Source organism: Cynocephalus volans, chromosome 5, assembly GCF_027409185.1.
Source record: "Cynocephalus volans isolate mCynVol1 chromosome 5, mCynVol1.pri, whole genome shotgun sequence".
Classification (NCBI taxonomy): Eukaryota; Metazoa; Chordata; class Mammalia; order Dermoptera; family Cynocephalidae; genus Cynocephalus; species Cynocephalus volans.
The window spans coordinates 84977821-84996072 of record NC_084464.1 but is presented as its reverse complement, the minus strand read 5'-3'; the positions used below and the strand labels follow the sequence as shown (position 1 = coordinate 84996072).

General features: G+C 39.7%; 2 non-coding genes and 2 pseudogenes across 2 annotated transcripts; 1 reads left to right on the top strand and 3 right to left on the bottom strand.

Annotated features, from left to right (window-relative positions):
* LOC134379094 (large ribosomal subunit protein eL33-like) overlaps positions 1 to 4428 on the bottom strand; it is a 34712-nt pseudogene extending 30284 nt beyond the window's left edge.
* LOC134379361 (small nucleolar RNA SNORA70) lies at positions 3960 to 4096 on the bottom strand. The gene has a single exon (XR_010023761.1). It is a non-coding gene; the product is annotated as a small nucleolar RNA SNORA70 (small nucleolar RNA).
* Positions 4429 to 4760: 332 nt separating the features above from the next.
* Positions 4761 to 5659, top strand: LOC134378824 (DCN1-like protein 2; annotated as a pseudogene).
* Positions 5660 to 11767: 6108 nt separating this feature from the next.
* On the bottom strand, positions 11768 to 11871 carry LOC134379330 (U6 spliceosomal RNA). Its single transcript, XR_010023734.1, has one exon. It is a non-coding gene; the product is annotated as a U6 spliceosomal RNA (small nuclear RNA).
* Between the last annotated feature and the right edge of the window lie 6381 nt (positions 11872 to 18252).

The window sequence follows — 18252 nt, the reverse complement described above, 5'->3', positions numbered from 1 at the left end:
GGATGGGATGGGGGCGGGGCTGGCCTGGGGCAGAGTTGGGGGGCATGGCTGAGGCCTGCTGGGCGCCACCCCCACCCCCGCAACTCTGGTTCGGGAGCCTGGGAGGTTTCCGGAGGCGGCTCCCTCGGCGGGCTGGATGCAGACGTCGGGGGTTGTGGCTGAGGCCCTCGGCCCCCAAACCCCTAGCTCCGGAGCCCAGGGGCTTCTGGCGGCAGCAGCGCGGTCGTTGCTGGGTTGGATGCGGACGTCAGGGAGGTATGGCTGAGTTCCTCGGCTCCCCACAACCCCAGCTTGGGAGCCCGGGGGCTTTCGGCCGAGCTGTCCCGGGAGCGCTGAAGCCATCTAGCCACCATTTGCTCTGTTCTGTGTGCTTTCCGTGTCTGGAACGAACTGGTCTCCGGCTCTTCCATTTACTGCAGATGAGGTGCCGCCCGCGCAGACGTCAACTGCTTTTTATTCTGTATACACACAGTACTATTTATCACTTCCAGGATTTGCTTTTAATGTGTCCACCGCGTCAAATGTTATTCCATCCTAAAGTGGCACACACAGATCATCCCTTTAGAAATTCTTCCACGATTCCTTCCTCCCTGCACTGGCTACACTGTGAGGATTAACATCTGGGCTCTTAGTCACTCATTGCACTCACTACATTGTGTTGAAATTACCGTATAATATTGCTATATTTGTCTTTCCTTCTAGACTGTGAGAGTCTTCAAGGCAAAGGCAGTGCCTGACATACATAGCAAATTCACAATGAATGCTGAATGAACAAATGAATTCTTTAATATTTATACATGACATACGTCTTAGCTATTACCTTTTCTAGTAAGTCACTGACTGACATCCCCAGTCAAAGTTAGGAGATCCTTCTCCTTCCATTGCACCCCATCATACTTCCGTCTTCATCTCGTCATCATCTCGTCATCAACGTTGTTGTTGAGGTTAATATCATCAATATCATTATTGTTACATTTATTGGGGGCTGGAGGCTGAAGCAGGGAGATTAAATCATTTTCCAAGGTCACATAGTAAGTAAAGAGCCATTTATCATCACTCAGTACACTTTATTATACTCGTCTTTTTATTTATCTCTACTACACTGTCAATTCTTTGAGGATTGTGCCTGAGTCAGTCAGCTTTACGTAATAAGAACAGTAGCAAACAGCATTTATTGAGTACTCATACTGTTTTATATGGCTGACCTCATTTAAGCTTCACAACATGCTTATGCTGTAAGTACTACTGTATTATTAAACCTACTCTACCATAAGATATATAGTAGTTATTTTATCAAGATAAATTCCTAGAATAAAAATTACTACAAATGTTATAATTATTTTTTCACTTTTTATTTATTTATGATTTAAGAAATAATCTTCATTTTTAGAACCATTTTGGATTTAAATAGAAATTGCAAAGATAATACAGAGTTCCTATATACCCCATACCAGTTTCCCTTATTATTAATATCTCAGTATGGTCCATTTGTCACAATTATTAAGCCAGGATTGAGTCTATACTTTATTCTGATTTCCTTAGTTTTTACCTAATGTTCCTTTTCTGTTCTAGGATCTCATCTAGGATACTACATTCCTTTAGTTTTCATGTCTCCTTAGGCTCCTCTTGGCTATGACAGTTTCTCATACTTTCCTTGTTTTTGATGACCTTGACAGTTTTGAGGAGTATTACTTTGATATTTTGTAGAATGTCCCTCAATTGGAACTTTCCTGATGTTCTCACATGATTAAACTGGGATTATAGGTTTGGGCAAGAAATACTATAGGGGTAAACTGTCATTTTCATTACATCAGAGCAAAGGTACATACTATCAATATTTCTTATCACTGCTGATATTGACTTTGATCATCTGGGTGAGGTAGTGTTTATCAGGTTTATCCATCGTAAAGTAACTCTTTTCTTTTTCCATACTTCTTTCCACTCTTTGGAAAGAAGTCACTACGTGCAGCCCACACTTAGAGAGTGGGATGTTTTGCTCCACCTCCTTGAAGGTGGAGTAGCTACATAAATTATTTGGAATTCTGCAGAGGAGATTTATCTCTTATTTATTTATTTGGTTTTTTTTGTTCTTTTTTTTTTTTTTTTTTGACTGGTAAGGGGATCACAACCCTCCGCACGGTGAGGTCTGCACCAGGCTCAGCCAGTGAGCGCATCGGCCATCCCTATATAGGATCCGAACCCACAGCTTCAGCGCTACCAGCGCCGCACTCTCCTGGGTGAGCCACGGGGCTCGCCCCCCTAAGTGATTTTTTAAAAATTTGCATACATTAAGGATTACTCTTTGCTGTAAAGTTCTATGGGCTGTGAGAAATGCATAATGTCATCTATCCACCATTACAGTATCATACAGAAGTTTCACCCTAAAAAAAAATCCCCTGTACTTCACATTCAACATCCTCCTCCTCCCCTGAGCCTCTGGCAACCACAGATCTGTTTACTTTCTCTGTAATTTTGCCTCTTCAGAAATGTCAGAATCATACAGTATGTGCTTTTTCAGACTAGTTTTTTTTTTTTTTTCAGTTAGCAATATGCATTTACGCATTTAAGTTTCATCCATGTCTTTGCATGGCTTGACAGCTCATTTCTTTTTATTGCTGAATATTTCATTGTATGGATGTGCCACAATTTGTTCATCCACTCACCTACCAAAGGGCATCTTGGTTGCTTCCAATTTTTGGTGATTAAGACTAAAGCTGCTATAAACATCCACGTGCAGGATTTTTTTTTTTTTTTTTAACAGAAGAACAAATTCACTTTTATTTATTTATTTTTTTTAGCTTATATTCTTGAGAGTTTCAGCATCTGTGTCCAATGGCCCTAGCAGGAAGGTTGCTTTGGAATCTGGCATGCACCATGCCAATGTTTCCATGGGCACGAGTCACCTGTGTTGCCAGGAGTCACTGTGTTGTTCTTTGCTTTGTACACATAAGCACATTGCTTGTCCAAATAGAATTCAGTTTCATCTCTGGCAGAAACACCTTCAATTTTAAGAATTGTGTGCTCCCCTTGATTCTGAAGACAAACGCTTGCAGCTGGCAAAAATGGCCTTGGATTGCTGCCTTCCAGGTGGATCTGCCTGTTATAAGTCCTGTTCCCAGTAGGCTGCCATAGACTCCAAGGTGGCAGAGAGAGCCATGTGCAGGTTTTTGCAAGGACGTAAGTTTTCAGATCAGTTGGGTTAATACCTAGGAGCATGATTTCTGGATTGAATGGTAAATCTATTTTTAATATTGTAAGAAATTGCCAAACTGTCTTCCAAATTGGCTATACCATTTTGCATTTCCACTATCAGTGAATGAGAGTTCCTGTTGTTCTGTAACCTCACCAGTACTTACTATTGTCAGTTTTTTGTTTCATTTTGTTTTTAATTTAGCCATTCTAACAGGTGTGTAGTGGTAGTATCTCGTTGTTGTTTTATTTTGCAATTCTTAATGACGAATGTTGTTGATCTCCTTTCATATGCTTATTTGCCATCTGTGTATCTTATTTGAGGTGGTGTCCATATCTTTTCCTTATTTATTTATCTTGTATTGAGTTTTATTTATTTGCTTATTTTTGTTTTTGGACAGGAAGTAGGATTTATTAGTGAGCATGAGTAAAGAAGGACAGCAGAGTGAAAGCCCTCACAGTGCAGGGCCTATCACTTGTCGGAGGCCAAGGTTGGGGATGTATTTAACCCAGAACCATCAGGGATTAGCCACTTCTCAGCCACCATTTCTTCAAATTCATCCACATTAAACTTGGTAAAGCCCCACTTCCTTGAGATGTGAATCTTCTGGCAGCCAGGGAACTTGAACTTAGCCCTGCATAGGGCCTCAATCACATGCTCATTGTTGTGCTGATGAATCTGATGACTTGGCTGATGTGAACCTTGGCCACTGTGTCCTGGGGATTTTCAAAGGTATCCCTATATGGGTTTGGAAGCCTTGGTTGGAAAGGGCTGTCTCCAAGGTCCCTTAGGGCAACTCATACAAGCAACAGGCTGCATACACTACCAGGAAGGCTGCTGTTTGCAGTTATTACATACCGGGCCGCCTTTTGCTTATTTTTAAAACTGTTTGTTTTATTATTGTTGAGTTTTAAGAGTTCTCTGTATATTTTGGATACAAGCCCTTTATCAGATTTTATTTTGCAAATATTTTGTCCAAGTCTGTGGTTTGTCTTTTCATTCGCTAAATAGTCTTTCACAGAGTAGAAGTTTTTAATTTTAATGACATCAATTTTTTTTCATGAATTGTGCTTTTAGTATTGTATGTAAAAACTCATCACCAAAAACGAGGTCACTTAGATTTTCTCTTGTTTTTATCTATTAGTTTTATGGTTTTGCATTTGCATTTAGATCTATGATGAAATTTGGGTTAAGTTTTGTGGGGGAGTCGGAGTCCCACCGGCCTTACCGTCACCCATGCCATCAGCCAGTCGCCCGGAAGATCTTTCCGGGAGCCCGAGCCGCGGCCCCGAGCCGACGCCAGGGTCGGGCGGCGGGCTGCACCTGCGCGGGAGCCCGGAACGGCGAGACGCGCGGGGAGCGAGAAGACTGTACGGTCCCTCGAAATGATGAAAAACAAGGCTTTGTTTTCCTATAATTCTGTAGTGAAGTTGAGTCACCCAAGAAGAAAAAACTAAGTTCAGTTAAAATATAGACATTAGGAACAGAAGCTGAAACAAACCCTCTTGTGGTTTCATTGGTTTTCCTGCTTCTTTAGCATCTCAAAGCATAAGTTTAAATACTCCAGAAGGTCAAGGTCCACCAGTTTATGTTACGTATTCAGGCCAGCGAAAGAATTGCTATCTATTGTTTAACGCAGAATGAATGGAAACTGGACGAGGCCACTGACAGCTTCTTCCAATACCCACACTCGTTCCACAGGGAATCCATGCGGAACACAGTGGACAAGAAACAGCTGGAGCATCTGTATAGCAGTTACAAAGACCTACAAGATGGAAACAAAATTGGAATTGATGCGATTCAACAGTTTTGTGTTGATTTAAACCTAGATCCTGCTACTAACAGCGTTTTGGTCATAGCGTGAAAGTTCAGGGCAGAAACTCAATGTGAATTTAGCAAAAAGGAATTTGTAGATAGCAGGACAAAGCTTGGATGTGATAGCACAGAAAAGCTAAAAACTCTTTTGCTGAGATTGGAACTAGAGCTTAAAGACAGCAAAGTTTAAAAATTTTTATCAGTTTATCTTTACCTTTGCTAAGAACCTTGGGCAAAAAGGTTTAGGTTCACCTCCATTTCTCAATATGAGAGCTTTACATCATTAAGATGAGTTGAATACAGATTTTAATTAATGTTCTTCTAAGTGGTAAGGACATACACTTATATGCAGGACAAGACTAATCATTTTAGCATTATATTGCGGGTCCCATAGATTTAGAAATGGTTGTTGCATATTGGAAACTAGTATTATCGGGAAGGAGTAAGTTTATAGATCTTTGGAATACATTCTTATTGGAACATCACAAAAGATCAATTCCAAGGGACACTTGGAACTTTTTGCTAGATTTTGGAAGCATGATTGCAGGTGATATGTCTAACTACAATGAAGAAGGAACATGGCCTGTTCTCACAGATGATTTTATAGAATACACACGACCAGTAGTCACAGGTAGAAAACGTGGCTCTTTCTAGGCAGAAAATTAAGATGGATTAAGAGTATAAAATGAATTGCATCCTGAAAGGAGACATTTTGGTCAGTTACTGTGTACATTTGTTGCTGATTTCAGAAGTAATCCTTCACTAGTCATGAAACTGGAATAACCATCGTACTCTGATGGTGGCTGATTTGTGGACAACGTAAGAAACCCACTGAAGATAGCAGCTTTGGAATATTTGGAGATTTGCCATCACAGCTGTTGCTTTAGGAGATTTCCGCATTTTTTTAATATTTATAGTAACATAGAGCCTGTTTGTAGTACTGCAGAGTATACTCTTTAATTCATGATTTAAGGTGAACACCAACAGTTACCAAAACTCCTGCTAAATTATATTGTAATTACACTTCAAAAACTGTGTTTGTATCCTCAGTAGGATGTCATATTTTTATACAAGTCAAAGCTGTTTAAAATGTACCCTAAGGAAGATGATCTTGTCAGAGTCTATTTTTTTTTAAAACTTGGTTCCAGGAATTAGAAATTTATATTTTTTCAATTATCAAATATCTAGATTTGAGACCTATTTTTGTTTTCATTTTCAGATGTTTATCTGAAAATCATTACACAGTTTTTAGTACACAGTTACAGTTTGCACAGTGATGGCACACATACTGTGTGATTCCAGTACAGTTTTATTTTAAACTGTTTACAAGTCAGATGGCCTATTTTACTTCTAATAATGTTATTTAAACTTCCTGAGATTTCATAAGGTATGTTTTAATATATATATATATATATATATTACATTTAAAAAGACATTTTTCCATGAAAAATATTTATTTTATGAGTGATGAACTATAGCATTAAAAATGAAATGAGTTGGTTCCTTTCCCAGTCTGTAATATCCATAATGTCCAACACCCAGCCATTTGTACAATTGTTCGCATTTGGAAGCTAAAACATATACTGTTGTCCAAAAAAATCCCAAACCCAAAAACCTTCCTCTCATTTGCAAGCTGAAGTCTGCCTTTGCACCGTGCTGTCATCCACTCCTCTGGTATCTGCTAGTGAATGAGGACCCACGAGTGCAGGCCAGGAGTGGAGGGCCACAAACCGTCTGCTCTCCTGGTGTCCAATTTTGAACGTTGCGGTGTTGACCCTACCTCACACTTCCCAAGACCTTCACATCACAAGGTGCCTTGCTGCCCACCTGCAAACTGGCCATGATGTAGAGGAGCTGGGGTTGCTCCACAGGGCAGAGGAGAGTCCCTTCAGGCATCCTGCACAGAAAGCATGCCCCAAATGTGCCCAGTGACTGGCTTTCAAGAACGGGACTAATTTCCTGCTTTCGGAAGCCTCTCCTTATAGCCTGAGGTTTGTGTGCACGGCTATGGGATGAACTGATGTCTCTGAGTAGAAACCTTTCGCAGAGGTGGCAGGGACAGGATTGGGAAGGGACTGGAGACCACGGTCTCTGCCCAAGACAGACCTTGACTGGTCATGTGATCACATACCTGGTGGGGTGATTATATACATGGACGTATGATCTGGGGCAAGTCATGTGACCTTTCTCAGGCTCTGCTTCCACGTCTGTACAAGGGAAAACTGGGCCATCTCTACCTATAAAAATCTGTAATTCTGAGACAGCATTTATTTAATAAAAACCTCAAAACTGTTTAAAAAAAAATTCTTTGTGAAAGATGTAAGGTCTCTACCTAGATTCTTTTTGTTTTGTTTTTGCACAGTGACATCCAATTGTTCCCATACTATTTGTTGAAAAAGACTATCCCCATCAAATTGCTTTTGCTCCTTTGTCAAAGATTAGTTGACTATTTTTATGTGGGTATATTTTTGAGCTGTAAATTCTTTCCATTATTTTAAATATCCATTCTTTCCTCAGTATAATAATGTATTAAGTCTTGAAACTAGCTAGTGTGAGTTCTCTAATTTTGTTCTTTTTTAGTATTGTGTTAGCTATTCTAGGTCTTTTGCATTTTCCTATAAACTTTAGAATCAGTTTGTTGATATTTACAAAACAGCTTGCTGAGATTTTGGTTGAGATTGCATTGAATGTGTATACCAGATTGTAAAGAACTGGCATCTTAGCAACATTTAGTCTTCTTATCAATGAAGATGAAATATCATATCGTTCCAATTATTTATATATCCTTTTATTTCATTAGAATTTTGTAATTTTCCAAATATAGATCTTGTGTATAATTTGTTAGACTTGTACCTAAGTATTTCTTAGGTGCTACTGCAAATAGTATTTTTTTTTTTTAAATTTCAAATTCCAGTTGTTCGTTACTGATAAAGCAACTGACTTTTGTATATTATTCTTGTATCTTGTGAACTCCCTATACTCTTATTCCAGGAGTTTTTTGTTGTAGTTGATTCTTTGGGATTTTCCTCATAGATAATCATGTCATCTGTGAATAAAGACAGTTTTAATTTTTCTTTACAATCTGCATACATTTATTTCCTTTTCTTGTCTTTTTGCACTAGTTCGGACTTCCAGTATGATGTTGAATAGGAGTGGTAAGAGACAATGTCTTTGCCTTCTGCCTTGGGTTGAATGTCCCCCCAAAACTTAACCCCATTGTAACTGTTGAGGGTGAGAAATCCTATTATGGTAGTTGAAAGGTGGGACCTTGAAGAGGTAATTAGATTGCAGGACCATGCTATAGTGAATGGATTAATAAGGGTGGTCAGGGGAGTGGTTTTCAGGGATATAAAAGGGGAACACGAAGAGTCTTCTGGTCTCTCTGCTTCAGCCATTTTTGCAATGTGATACCCTGCTATCACTGTCACCACCACCAAGACCTTCACCAGATGTGTTCCCTGAAGTTTGGACTTCCCAGCCTCTGAAACTATAAGCAAGAAATTTTGTTTTGTTTATAAAATACCAAGTTCCATGTATTTTGTTATAAGCAACAGAAAGGGACTGATACACTTTGTTTATGATTTTAGGGAAAAAGTGTCCAGTTACTCACCATTAAATATGATGTCAGCTGAGTTTCTTTGTAGATATTCTTTATCAAATTGAAGAAGTTTCCTCTATTCCTTCTTTGCTGACAGTCTATATCATAAATGGGTGTTGGATTTTTGTCAAAAGCTTTTTCTGTATCAGTTGATAAGATCGTATGATTTTTCTTCTCTTCAGCCTGTTGATATATTACACTGATTTTTGAATGTTGAACCAGCCTTGCAAAACTAGAATAAACCCTGCTTGGTCTTAATGTCTAACTATTTTTGTACATTGCTGAATTCAATTTGCTAATATTTGTTGAAGATTTTTACATCTATTGTATGAGAGATTTTGGTCTGTAATTTTCCTTTCTTGTAATATCTTTATTTGATTTTGGTATTAGAGTAATTAATGGTGGCCTCATAGAATGAGTTAGGAAGTATTCCTTCTGCCTCTATTTTCCAGAAGATATCTGGAGAATTGGTATCATTTCTTCCTTAAATGTTGATAGAATTCACAAATGAAATTAAGTGTGTTACTTTCTTTTTCAAAAGGTTATAATTTATTGATTCAATTTCTTTAACAGATTTAATTCTATTCAGATTTTCTAACTCTCCTTGTATGGATTTTGATAGTATCTTTCAAGAAATTAGTCCATTTCACCTAAGTTATCAAATTCATAGGCATAAATTTGCTCAGAGTATTTTTCTTTTAATGTCCATGGGACCAGTAGTGATGACCATTCTTTCGTTCTGATGTTAGTAATTTGCATCTTTTTTTTTTTTCCTTAGCTAGCCTGGATAGAGTTTTAACAATTTCTGATGTTTTCAAAGAAGAAGATTTTAGTTATGTTGATTTACTCTGTGGTCTTCCTGTTTTCAGTTTCACTGATCTATGCTCTGATTTTTATTATTTCTTTTTTTTTCTGCTTGCTTTAAACTTACATTGCACTTCTTTCTCTGGTTTCCTAATGTGAAGCTTTGTGGAGTGTATTAACATTAATAAAGCAAATGTACTTCACAGGGCCTAGCTTCCAAAGCCCTGTAGTTTCAGGTATAACCTAACTTTTAAAAATTACATATAGAAATGTTAATCTTGAAAAGACAGGAACTTTCCCCAGGCTAAAGTCTCTGTTGTAGATAAAGAACTGTAACACAGCACAGTTGCTGGCTCAAGGACAGATGTCCTTGGTTAACCTACTGATTGATATGTTGAGAAAGTTGCTTGATTGTTATGTAAAAATTTTAGGGAAATTGCTGTAAGAAAAGACAGTATTTGCTAAGAACAAGCTTTTATTGGTGGATCAACTTAACCCTTTACAAATTGCATTATGGAATGTCACTTTGTTTATTTCACTGATGTTACTAGTTTCCATTTGTTAAAACTATACTTAGCCATAATCCTGCCCATATCCTTGTGTTTTTTTAATGATTTAATCAACTGAATTTTCTTGTGAAATTTCCTTGTCTCTACAATAAAAGGGAGAGGCTAACTTTGAATCAGCACTGACATATTCAGTTTTCTCCTCCTAATGGGGAAATTACTGAAGTGCAGTCCTGCCAGGCCTCTCATTACATACATAGTGCTTGAGTAATTGCGTAATTCTTTTTTCATTTCCATTACACAGGGGGAACTGTAACAAAGCTTAATGACTTTTTGTCTTTTTTCTTTTCTAATAGGTAAAAATATAAAAATCCCTGTAAGCACTGTTGCTTGTTGTTGTCATTTTGTTTTGTTTTTGGTGGCTAACCAGTATGGGGATACAAGCCCTTGACCTTGGAATTACAAGGCTTTGCTCTAACCAACTGAGCTAACTGGCCAGCCCTCCCACAAATTTTGATAAGGCGCATTTTCATTTCAATTCAGTTCAAAATATTTTAAAATTTCTCTTAAGACTTCTCTTTGACCCAGATGTTATTTAGGAATGTTTTTAATTTCCACATTGGGGGGTTTTCCAGTTATCTTTCATTATTGATTTCTAATTTAATTGTATTGTGGTCTGAGGACATACTTTATATGATTTTTATTCTTTTAAATTTGTTGAAGTGTGTTTATGGCCCAAAATGTAGTCTGCCTTGGTAAATGTTCCACATCAGCTTGAGAAGAAAGTGTGTTCTGCTATAGTTGGAAGGAGTATAAAGTTAGTTAGATCAAGTTGACTGAGAGTGTTGTTTAGGTCAACTATATTCCTACTGATTTTCTGCATGCCTGACCTATCAATTACTGAAAGAGGAGTGCTGAACTCTCCAACTGTAATAATGAAGTTGTCTATTTCTCTTTGCAATTCTGTTACTTTTGCTTCACATATTTTGACACTCTGGTATTAGGTACATACACATAAAAGACACATTGTCCTCTTTATATTTTGCTGAATTTGATTTTACAAATTTCTAAATGATTTTTGCATGCATGTTCATAAGCAATATTAAACTGTAATTTACTTCTCTTGAAAAGTCCTTGTTAGGTTTTGATTTCAGAGTTAAGATGATATCATAAAATGACTTGGAAAGAGTTGCTTTTTCTTCCTTATTCTGCAAGCATTTTTTTGTGTGTAAGATTGGTAATATTTCTCTCTTAAATATTTTATAGTTTTTAACAATAAAGCTGTCTAGACCTGGGGCTTTTTGTTGAAACATTTTTAAATTATAAACTTAATTTCTTTCTTAGTTGCAGGGTTATTCAGATTTTACATTTCTTTCTGTTTGGTTTTGATAAGTTGTATTTTCCCAGGAATTAGTCCAGTTTATCTAATTCATTAGGTCTTCTAGCATAAAATTGTTCATAATATCTCTTACTATGCTTTTAATGCCTGTACATTTTGTGATAATGTCCTTTTTTCATACTCTATTTTTTTTCTTGACTAGCTAACCTCAGGGTTTATAGATTTTCTTAATCTTTTCAAAGAACAAACTGCTGGTTTTTCCAATTTTCTCAATTGCCTGTTTTCTTTCTTCTTTTTCTTTTTTAAGTTCAATGGTTGAGATATAAGTTGGCAATTTCCTACTTCCCATATATGTACTAATGACATATTTGTATATAACTTTCCACATGTAACTCAACTCCATTCTCATTTCATGATGGCCTTTCACAAATATTTTCATTATTGGAGGGGTGCTTTGATTCACTCATTCCTTGGAGCTAGTCAGAAAATAGTCAAATGACTTTCTGGGGACAGCACAAAATATGAAATGTTTCACAAATTTGCATGTCATCCTTGCACAGGGGCCATGCTAATCTCTGTATTCTTCCAATTTTAGTATATGTGCTGCTGATGCAAGCACTCAATTGCCTATTTTCAATTTCCTTTTATTTCTGCTTTTATCTTTATTTTCTCTTTTACTCATTTTCAATTTATACTTTTTATCCCAGCTCTTGAAATTAGATGCTTAGAACACTGATTGTTAATCTTTCTTCTTGTCTAATAAAAGTATTTAAAGTTATTCATTTTCCTCTAAATCCTGCTTTAATGGCATCTCACAAATTTTAGTATGTTGTGTTTTAATTATTATTGGTTTGGAATATTTCTAATTCCAACTTAAATTCTTTTTTGACCCATGTGTTATTTAAGATCATGTTGCTTAATTTACAAGTATTTAAAATTTTTATTGATATTTAATTGTTATGGATTTCTCACTTAATTCCCTTATGGTCACAGTATATATTATTTCTATTCTTTGGAGCTTACTGAGAATTATTTGATGGTGAGTGTCTCATGTGAACTAAAATAACATGTATCTTGCAGTGGTTAGATATAGTGTCTTAAAAGCCTCAACCAGGTCAAATGATTTACAGTGTAATGCAACTTTTCTATATTCTTACTTATTTTTTGTTTGTTTATTCCATCAATTTTCAGATGAAGTATTTGAAATGCCAGCTTTGGCTCCAAGGGACTCATGTCCAAAGTTCTGAGTAGCCCCATGCAGTGGGGCAGTTATTTTTATATTATAGCATTTCTGGGGTTTACAGCATGGTAGCGGGGTGCCTTATCTTAGAGTGGAAAAGTACAGAGAAAAAAAAGAATAAAAGAAGTTCAGTTTCAGCAGTCTGTGATAACCACAGGGTGTCAGCTGGATAACCACAGGGTGAGATGAACCAAAGGTGCAGCTGCAACTGGGTGGGGCTGCATGACATCTGATCAGGAGTCTTGGTTACAGCATAGCATGGCACACTTTAGATGCCTAATGGCCACAGCTGGGCTGGACACAGCTGGGTAAGTGTCAGTGCCTCATTCCCCCCTTTGATGCATGACCAAGGCCTTAGATGGCCAGGTCAAAGAGCATCATCTTTAGCTGGCTTTTTGTTTAGAGGCTGGTATTGTCATAGTGAGAACATTTTGGCTGTGTTTTTTTTTGTTTGGTTGGTTTTTTGTGGCCTCTAGGGAGGATGTGACTGTGTGTACCACCAGAGGCATCAGGCAAGAGAGGATGAGACAGGTGTCTATTAAGAAAAGAACTATAAAATAATGGTTTTGAACCCTCTAAACATTGTGACTGTGTGTACTACACGAGGCAGCAGGCAAGGGAGGATGAGACAGGTGTCTATTAAGAAAAGAACTATAAAATAAGGGTTTTGAACCCTCTAAACATGTTAATCCAGCCTCTGAAGAGGCTTTTCGGGTTTTAGCCTGACTGCTTTTGTACTGAGACATGAGTTAGTTTTTTTTATCTTTGTCTGGTGATCCTCAAGCTTCTGCTGTGTGTTGACCAGTCAGCCCCTGGAGTGGCTGAAGCAAAGCTGTTGTCATCTGGGGTATTCATGGCAGCTTTTGGTCCTTTTTTCTGGAGAGTTAAATGTTAGGGTAAAGAATGCAGTCTCAAGAGGTGGTAGCTGGTTTGAGTCAGTTGTGATGTATTCACAGAGTGACTTCAGCTACTTTGGCTGCAGTAGGGGTAGACAACAAGACAGTAAAAGCCCCCCCCCCGGGGGGAGTTTTAGGGGCTGTACATTCCATTTTTTTCACCTAGGGGTACCCTGCTTGTACGGGTGTACAGGGGGGTTAGGACTAACTGGGAGTCATTCTCCTACCCATTGGTGAATGGTCTGCATCGGTTTTTTCTAGAGCCAGGAGTTGTTGTAAAGTTATATGTCTGACTTCTGTCAGATCATCTTGAGTAGCCTTGATGAGAGGGGGAGGCCTGCCACACAGGATTTTAAAAAGAGGAGAAGCCCATGTCCAGAAAAAAACCATGGGATTTTGTTCCAGTGGAAGTGCGCTTCTTGTCTCAAAGTTAACTTGTCAGTTTTGGCTACCAGAAGTGTTGTGGATGCTGCTGCCCAGAGACAGGGTGGCCAGCCTCAGGCCGTGTCCAGCTATCTTGAAAGATATGCCATCAGGTGGTGCCCGGACCCCAGAAACTGAGTTAGAACTCTCACCATAATATCATATTTTTTGTGGACGTATAGAAAGAAGGGTTTTTTTTTGTTTTTTAAGTTAGTCCCAGTTCTGGGGCACTCATAAGTGTCTTTTTTTTTTTTTTTTTTTATGTCCATAAATGCCTTTTGTTGAGTTGTTTTTTAAATCAGGTTTGTCTTTTTTTTTTCTTTTCCCCTTTGGTTGTTTTATATAGGGGTTTGGCCAGCATTGCTAAGTTAGGGATCCAGATCCTGTAGAAATCCATTGTCTCCAGGAACTCATGAACTTGTCTTCAGGTGTTGAGGGTCAGGATGGAACAGACAGCCTGTTTGTGTTCTGGTCCCAGTTCATATTGTCCTTAGGAGATATAGAACCCCAGATATTTGACTTTTTCATGGAAGAAGGCACCTTTAAGGTCCAGACAGGTGAAGTAAGCAGCATCAGCCGGGTTCAAGCTCAGATTAGGAATGGCAGGATGCAGGGTGATGGCTGCTTGGTTCACTGCCCTGAGGTTTTATACCAGTTAGAAGTCGTTGGTCTTCAGCTTCTGAACTGGCAGTAGAGGTATGTTCCAGGGGACTGGCATGGCCTTAAAAGTCCATACTTGATGAGTCTGTCCAGATGTTTTTGTATCCCCTGTTGAGCCCACTGGGGGATATACTATTGTTTTTATTGGACTGGCGTTGTCCCTGGTTTCAGTTCCACTAGGACCAGGGGAATGTTCTTGGACAGACCTGGTGGGTTGTCTTCAGCCTAAACTCTGGGTACTCAGAAGGAAAGCTCCAGCAATGTTGGTGTCATGGACTCTCCACTGAACAACTGTCATTCTTCCCCTAGGGAATGGTGAGAGACAGGATCTGATCCTTTGAATCTCCCAGAGTCAGGGTCATCTCTCTGGTCTTTGAGAAAATTATTTGGGCCTGTTACTTACTCAAGTGATCTTGTCCAAGCGGAGGCACTGGACAGTCGGGCAGGTAGAGAAACTCATGAATGACCTCTCTTTTTCCTATGCTGCATTTTCTGGGCAGCAAGAACGTGTGTTTCCATTGGTTTCCTATACCTCTATGATGGTTTATTTCCAAGAAAAAGGTCCAAAAGGCTGTGTGACTACCAAATGTTTGGCTCCAGGGTCCATCATGAAGTTTATAAGTTGGCCCTCTACCATCATTTGGATCAAGGCCTCCTAGGGGCCTAGGGAAAGGAAGCCCAGTCAGTCTTATTCATTTTCACTTTTATATTGTTTAAGTTCAGCCAAGCCAATGAAATCTTGCTGGGGTGTCTTGGTAGATAGTTTGGGTTGCAGTTTCCTTGGGAGGCTTGTCCCTGTCTCAGGGGCTGGAATTTGCCCTTATCAATGGCCAGGAGTTGGGGACATTTATAATTTTAATGACCATCTTTATGACAGAAAGCACATTTGTTGGGTCTCAGGGGTGGTCTGGAACTGGGGGCGTCCTGTGGCTGCCCTCTGATTGGCTTTCGGCCTTGGCGTTGGGGCCCTTTTGTAGGTCCCAACTTTTTGGCCAGTGCAGAAACTAGGAAGTCCACCTTTTTTTTTTTTTTTTTTTTTTTTAATCATTTGTTTGTTTGTCTCATGGCAGGCCTTTGTGTCCTGGTTGACAAACACCTTGGTTGTAATTTCTAAGAACTGGGTGACATTCATGCCAGCAAATCCTTCCAGCTTTTGGAGCTTACAGTGTATGACCCCTGTGCCTGTCTCACAAAAGCGGTGTTGATCATTATCTGGTTTTTCGTTTGTTTAGCATTAAAGGATGTGTAGAGGCAGAATGCCTTGTAGAGCCTCTCTTAAAACTGAATGGGGCTTTTGTTTGGCTTTGGGGGGACTTCAGAGATTCTGTTTATATTGGTTGGCCTTTTTTCCCCCTCTTGTCTAGTTTCCCAGGAGAGCCTATTGGTACCATTCCAGCATCCATAGGCCCTGGCCTGTATTGGGGTTTCAGTGTGGATTCTCATCTGGGAAATGAGTTTGGGCATACACTTGGGTATTCAGTGTCCTTGCTGGGACATGGTCTTGGAGCCACTTTAGAGCTTCCTGGCTATCTTTCTTCTGTATTGAAGAGAGTCATTAGGAGCCGCCTGTAGTCCATCCAGGTGGGTCAGTGAGGCTGGATTATGGACTGGACCACATCAAACATAGCCTGTGGCTTTTCAGTATATATGGGCATCTGATGTTTCCAATTCAGAAGATCAATCATTGTGAACAGCTGATAGATGAAGGTGGGGTGTCCTCCCTTCAGGTGCCCATCCTGATCATAGAATAAGGGACCTCAAGTCTCTCTGAGCATCATCTGGAGAGCCATTCCCCGTGGTGACTCGGTTGAAGATTGGGTCCAGCGTGGACCATACGGGGTCAGAGTAGGTAGCAGTAGGGTCTCTGGAGAGGTGGGAGTTAAAATGGTCCCTTCTGATGGGCCAGGAGGAGATGTTGGAATCACTGCTGAAGTAGGAGGCAGCGAAAGGGGCCGTGGGGACAGCAGAACAGTTGGCCCAGTCAAATAGAGAGGTGGTAGATCTTCTGGATCTGAGGGCAGAATAGCTGGCTTGAGGGCTGCATGTAACAGTTATGTCTGAGTGTGAGTCTAACCTGGGACTGACATTTTTCTGGCCAGGAGAGTTTGGCAATGTTTTTCCATGCAGGCCTTTAACCAGGAGGGTGGAGAATGAACTAAGTCTTCCTAAGAATTAATATAGGGGTACTGGTCAGGGTTGCCCTGAGGGTTATTTCCATGCTTGTCTAACTTGACGGATGAGGGGATGGTTAAAGGCCCTCAGAGGGCCATCCTACATTGAAAGATGGCCAATCTATCTCACAGAATGCCTTGAGTTTATCAGGAGATAATTTGACACCATAGTCACCAGAAAAGCTCTTTTTACAATTCCTTAGCATACAGGCAAGGGGAGTTTGTTTGTTAGGTCTTCCTCCCATGTTTTCTACCAGTGATCGGTGCTGCAACAGTCACTTAATTCCAATCACTTTGTCCATCTCTGGCTGCTCACCTTGTGGTGAGTAGAGCCAGCACCTCTTGGCTTTGGTGATACAGTATTAATCCTACATCAGGAACTCTCTTGTAAGAATCACCCTTAGTCGTATGAGGTCACAATGGACCTGCAGATCAGGACTCCACACTCACTTCGTATCTAGGATATGTCTCAGCAACACAAACTCACACACTTTTATTCACCACCCGAAAATTCCAAAAATTCTGACCGAAAAATGTAACATGGTTTCCTCCATAGAACGGAGTTCACCACCCAAAAATTACTGAAATCCTGACCTGAATGGGGAATGTGGTACTCTGTGAAATGGAGTACTAAGACATTCCACCCTTTGGGAGTTGATCAGGCTTTCCTTCTACTCACCCAGGAGTAGGAACCAAGTGGGACCCAGTTCCTTACCTAGTTTGATTGGCAGAGCTCCCCTGGTCTGGTTCCTGCACCTCTTCGGGTTCCATTGTGCTCAGGGTTCAACTTCCGTGTTCACCCGGAGAGGTCTTTCCCACTCACTGAAAACTCTCCATTGGCACCTGAGTCCGGTCCGCGTTGTTGGGTGTCTCGGGGGCCAAGACCGAGAGACAAGAGAGGCGGTCAAGCTGCTGTTCCACCATCCTGGATGATTCCCCAAGAAATGTTGCAGTGAGTTACGGTGAACTTGCAGGGAGAGGCAGGAAACACCAAAGCTTAAAACAGGAAAACAGAGTTTATTGAAATGCCAACATTTGGCTCAAAATGACTCATGTCCAAAGTTTTGAGCAGCCCAATGCAGGGGGGGTGGGTATTTTTATATCATAGCATTTCCAGGTTTTACAGCATGGTAAGGGGGTGCTTTATTTTAGAGTAGAAGAGTACAAAGAAGAAAAAAGATTAAAAGAAGTTCAGTTTCAGCAGTCTGTGATAACCACAGGGTGAAAAGAACTGAAGGTGCAGCTGCAGCTGGGTGGGGCTGCATGACATCCGGGTGGGGGTCTTGGTTACAGCCTAGTGTGGCACAGTTTGGATGCCTAATGGCCACAGCTTGGCTGGACATAGCTGGGTAAGTGTCAGTGCCTCAGTATTAAATTCCCTAATGATGAGTTTGAATTTGTCTAATCCTTTCCTTAGTCTGCTAAATACTGCTTTACGTATTTTGAAGCTCTATTATGAGCTTACCTTTCACTGACCATTTTACCTCTATAGTTTTGGTCTAAAAAAAAGCTTCTATCTTGTTTTAGGTAATTTTATCTGGGGTTTTTCTGTAATATATATCCAGCCCTAATGCTAAATAATACAAATACTATGACAGGGAAGTACAAGA